Raw genomic sequence first — 6,000 nt, forward strand, 5'->3', positions numbered from 1 at the left:
TGACCCCACAGGGGACCCACACTGTAGCAGCCTGTTTCGGAAGGACTGCACCACTTGGAAGGGACCCTATGCTGGAGCAGGGGAAGATGGTGAGGAGTGCTCCCCCTGAGGAGGAAAGAGCAGCAGACACAACATCTGATGAACTCACTGCAGCCCCCATTCCCTGTCCCCTTGAACCACTGTGGCGAGGAGGACGATGAGAAATCAGGAGTAAAGTTAAGCCTGGGAAGAAGGGAGATGTGGGATAAGGTATTTGGAAGGTAGTTTTAACATTTGGGTTTACTTCTCATGATTTCATTAGTAATTAAACTAATTTCCCACTGCTGAGTCTGTTTTGCCTATGACGGTAACTGGTGAGTGATCTCTCCCTGTCCTTATCTTGGGTCATGAGCCTTTTGTTATATTTTCTCTCCCCTGTTCCGTTGAGGAGGGAGCTATGGAGTGGCTTGGTGGGAATCTGGCACACAGCCATGGTCAAGGTACCACATAGTTTTAGCTTACAACGTCAGTTAGATCCCATGTATTCCAACTGCTCAACAGATAAACATTTCAGTGGTACACAAGAGCAGTTTGAAATGCACAGACTTGTACGTAAAAATACTTTAAAGATGTGTCACAGTCCTAATTGTATTTTGCATAACACAGGATAACACTTAAAGCATTCCTGCTCCATAGTTAAAGATTATGATATATTACACTTAAATAAAAGAACAAAGAGCTTGGGATGTAGTTTCACACACATTCCACAACAGAGACCTTAGGGATGCTGCACGGGCTAGGAGGGTGTGCATCAAAGGAGAAAACTCTTTGCCAATTTTTAATTGGAAAGTTATTCTACACAAATGGTAATGAGAAAAGATATCAGAGTTTAGCAAGAAGATGCAGGAGAAATTCCACAAAAGCATGCATGAAGCTTCAGGAAGAAACTGGATTAACTAAAGGTGCATGGTATGTATGTCACCTATGACACCAGTCTTTAAAGAGTTTTGAGGGATTTCGGCAACTAAAGACTTTTAATGTTAACTACTAAATATTATAATAAAATATACAATTAGTGGACAGTTGAAGAAATATGACCTATTGGGGAGAGGAAGCATAGGTTCTGATCAATATAGCTCTACCCTAGCAGTCTGCTGAAGTTCTTTGATAGATCTGTGAATGAGGGAAGTCTGGTTTACTTGGATTTCAAAAAGGTTTTTGGCAAAATTCATCACCTAAGGCTTAAAGGAAGCTATGAATCCACATAAGAAGTGCTGATGTGGAGAAATAATTGGCTAGAAGATAGGGAACAGACAGTAAGAGCAAACAGTCCACTCCAAACAAAGGAAGGAGGTCATTTCTAAGGTTTGGGAGAGGCTCTAAGATCCTCAACCTATTGAACAGTGAACTGAAAAAAATCATGAAGAGCAAGCTCAGAGTTCAGTGATGACATCAAGTTATTCAGGAAAGTCAGGATATGGGCAGACTAAAAAAAACTGCATGACTTTACGAAACTGAATTGTTGTCCAATGAAATGGCAAATAAATTCCAAGTAGATAAAGTGAGACAGGTGAGGTGCAGGGGGAAGCCAAATACCAGAATGAACGGCACAGCAGGCATTTTGTAGGGACAAAATGGTGATGTTTCATTAGTTGTAGAAAAAAAAAAAGAAAAAAAAATGAAAGGAAAGCAGTCATTACAAGTTATTACAAAAGCAAACCACAACACGGTGTCATGAAACTATTCAAATCCATGATCTGCTCCTTCTTCAAACAAGTGCAGAGATTATGTGAATAGAACCACGCAAGAAACTTATTTTAAAACCTGAAAAAAATTCAGGAAAAGGGAAAAAGGATGTTCAAAGTCATACCTTACCAAGAGCGAGTAAGGTACAAGAGTGCTGCAATAGTGTGACTAAGACACAGTTCTTCAGCCTCAAAGCAGAGACAAGCTAGAAAGGGCCATGGGGATGACCAGACACAGAGTCAATAATTGTGCACTAATTATGGGTCATGGGAAGGGACAAGGAAATCAATTTTTCCTAGGACAAGGGAATTCCTAGGACAAGGGAATCAATTTTTCCTCTCCTTCTATCTTTTGTGAGACCACATATGGAATACTTTGTGCAGTTTGGGACAACCCAAGACAAGACAGATGCTGACATACTGGAAGGAGTCCGGAAAGCCCCTGGCAGGTTAGTGGCATACAGCTGATGACATAGAAGAAAAGGCTGAGAGAGTCAGGTTCACTCACTCTGGAAGACAGAGGTTAACAGGGATCTACTTACAGAGTACTTGATGTGTAGTTATAGAACGGATGGGGACAGAGCCCTCCCCTACAAGGTGAAGAACCAAATTAGAGGAAATGGGTGAAAGAAGAAAATTTTAATAGATAATAAGAAAATATTCTTCACAATTAATGTGGCCAAAACAGCTTGCCCAGAGAGCATTGCAGAATCTCCAGCCCTCAGAGATGCTCCGAGCTAATCTGGGCATGACACAGAGCAACAGGTCACAGCCAACTGCCACGACTGCTTTGACTGTGTATGTGGGGAGAAAGGTCAGAACAAATGTCTTACAGGAATTCCCTCCAAACTAACCTAACTTTGCAATGAAATGAAGCTAATGGAAAATAAGCTTAAAAAAAAAAAAAAAAAAAAAAAATGGAGGGAAGATCATTCCATTTTGATCTGGAATCCTCAACTGGATTCAATAGTTACTTTATGTTGACATCAGCATTTTCAAGCATATTTCAGAAGCATTAGAATGCTTTGATATTTGTAAGCTCCTTTGAAATAACCATTTACAAAGCTTTCTCCTTGGTTTTCATCCATCATTTACGCTGTAGTCCCTGGTACCAGACCTGCAGTTCCTAACCTCATTCTGTGCATTGCAGTTCCCACATGCAGCTGTGCACTGGCTAGTCCTAGTTTTTACCATCCCAAACTCAAACTGCACACAAACCTTTTAAACCCTGGCAGGCAAAACATCAAAGTACAGGAAGATCAAAGCCATACAACCTATTTACTACTATTTTTTTCTGAAAAAGACATCCAACTTTCAATGGCTGGGAATGAAGCATCCATATATTCTCTCATACTGATGTTTATATCAGAGTGCTTTCAGTAATATCATTCATATAAACCAAGCCCAAGAAAAAAAAAAAAACCACAGTGAATAAAGGAGAACTGGCATCCATCAAGCATTCTTTTATTCCATTAGCTAAATTACAAAACCTATTCTGGAAGAGCTTTTCACTAATTTCTGTTCATATCCTTCAGGATATAGGTCAGGAAAGCAGGGGCCAGTAATTTGGAATGGATGCAAGTTTAATCAAAATCCAAGACTTCCCATATCTGTAGTCTACCCTTTCCACTGAAACCTCACCTCATCCTCCTCCCTGAGATTCCATCCCCCCTTTTCTGAGGTGAGGGGGCATTTTTGAACTCCAGTGACTGAAAGGAATGTCACAGAGAGTAAAAATTGGGGGCATGGGGACATACAATCATCCTCAAATATTTAAAAAACAAGTAGTTTGTCGGTAAGGGAGGATTGCCTCAAACATGCCACGGTTATAATGGGGCAGTGGGATTATATTGCCATTATCCTATTGTTGGTTAAACCCAAATTTTAACATTTTAACCCCAGTGTGCTTTCTGAGTCTAACTATCCCATGGTCACTTTAAAAGTGCATGTGGAACATCTGACTCCTTTCCAGGCTTACCTATTAACTGGGGTTAGCTAGACTTGGATGCTGGATAGGACCGCCCACATTACTGAAATAACTGAATGCTAGCAAGGGAAAGCAATTTGCCGCTGGCTAAGCTGGGGATGGTTTTTGCAAGTTATGGGCAGTGCTCACTAGAGCAGCAGCTTGGCATCCTGCAATGACCTGAAAAAATGGGTAAGTATAGGAGAAACTCCCCTGTTTGTGCCCATCTCTCTACCTCCTTTTCCTTGCTAGAAAACTGTTTTTACTTCTGTGAACTGTTAAGATTCCCTGCTAAGATTCCCTCTGCTCCCACTCAAAACCAGAGAAGGAGACAGCTACTACTCAGCCTAGGAAAGCATCAGATGCCCAAGTGACAGTGGGAGGAGTGCTCAGTAACTGTGAGGAGCTGCTTGCACACACAGGAGACAGCTGCCTGCTTTCCAGCACAGGGAGAACACCCTGTTTTGATGAAGTCTTTTTAGGACAAATTTTTATTCATCAGCACGAAACTGAAGCAAAAGAACAAAGTGTTTCTCCAGCCTTGCTGCAACTTCCCTTTCTTTTCCATCTGTGTGTCTTAGGTTACTAGGGGAGCCTGTCTATTTCCTTTTGCTGTCTCAGACTTTCACAGACAACACTTAATCACATTTTAGCTGGGCTTATTATTCAGGCAGGTCTGCCTGGCTCCAGGTTCTTACACATAAGAGCATTGTAGCATAACTAATTAGCATAAAACTAAAATGTCCTTTAGAATAATGTTAATTGCTTATGTAGAATAGCATTGTGTATTTTTCCTCTTAGGTGCAATTCATATGCTATAGAGAGCATGTGGAATCAGAAAAATAGAGTAATTCCTTTCCAAGGCTATTTGGTGAAAACACACAGCAGACTTGCAATCCACAGCCAATTGTTACAACTTGGGTTTGTAATTTTATTTTGTCTTCTTTTACCTCAGAGAAAAAAAAAAAAGAAAAAGATATATTGACCTTCAAGTGAGTGTGACTCCTTTTTCCATTAAAAAACATTCTAACAGGGAGCAACTCAATTCAGCTAGAAAAAGATGCCAACTCCCAATCCAAAATTATTCTTTTTGCTCTTGTAATAAAAATTATTTTATTTTACAGAGTTTAGGCTGTGAGAAACCTTCATCTACTCCAATTTTTGGCTCTTCTTATTCAGCCACAGATGCTCAAGTGACAATTCTCACCAGGCATGCTCCCCAGAATACAGCTTCCCAGCAGTCACATCAGCTATTATGGCCATCACCAGCTTGAACATAGTGCCATGCTTCCATCCAGAGCCTGGGGCTGGCCAGACAGGTAGTAGAGCAGGTGACAGGACAGCATGGTATAGATTTTAGGTATGTTTCCTGGATATGTACAATGCAGATGGAAGCCATCTAATTCCCACAGGCTCCTTTGTGGTCTTAGAAGTTCCCAGCATTACAACAACAGCAGTTTACTTCCATTTATTTTTTGTAGGATTCTGAGGACTGTTACCATAGAATCACGGAATCACAGGATGTTAAGGGTTGGAATGGACCTTAAAGATCATCTAGTCCCACCTCCTCTGCCATGAGCTGGAACACCTACCTGCACCAAGCTGGTCAAGGCCTTACCCAGCCTGGCTTTGAATGCTGCCAACGATGGGACATCCACAGCCTTGCTGTGCAGCCTGTTCGTGTCTAACCACCCCCACAGTAAAGAATTTCCTCCTAATGTCTTAGCCTAAATTCCCCCTCCTTCAGCTTGTACCCATTACTCCTTATCGCTGTAGTTCCTGACAAAGAGTCCCTCTCTGGCTTCCCTGCAGGCTCCCTTCAGACACTGGAAGGTTGCTATGAGGTCTGCACACAATCTCCTCTATCCAGGCTGAACAGCCCCAGCTTTCTCACCCTGTCTTCACAAGGGAGTTTCCAGCCCTCTTACCAACTTGGTGACCCCCTCTGGATGTGCTCCAACTCGCTATGGCACACATACACGAGGAGGAGATGGAGGACAAGTCTCACTGGTAACACCTTTCGGTAAGCTTTACCTCACCAAATCTAGAAAGCAACTGGGTTGCCCAGCTTTCCCCCGGCAGGGAATAGGAATGCTCACTCCGGTCTCTCCCGCAGCCCCGCAGAACTCCCCAAGAGCGGCTGCCTCAGCCGGCCGCGCCTCCCGCCCGGCACCTCCCCTCAGCGCCGGGCACCACCCACCCCGCGGCACCTGCGCCGAGGCGGATCGGGGTAACGCGGGGGCAGCGCCGCGCTCCGCCCCGGGCCCGCCTCCCGGCCCGGCCCGGCCCCGGCCCAGCCCAGCCCGGCTC

This window comes from Lichenostomus cassidix, chromosome 2, assembly GCF_008360975.1.
Source record: "Lichenostomus cassidix isolate B80296 chromosome 2, HeHo_3.0, whole genome shotgun sequence".
In the NCBI taxonomy this organism is placed as follows: Eukaryota; Metazoa; Chordata; class Aves; order Passeriformes; family Meliphagidae; genus Lichenostomus; species Lichenostomus cassidix.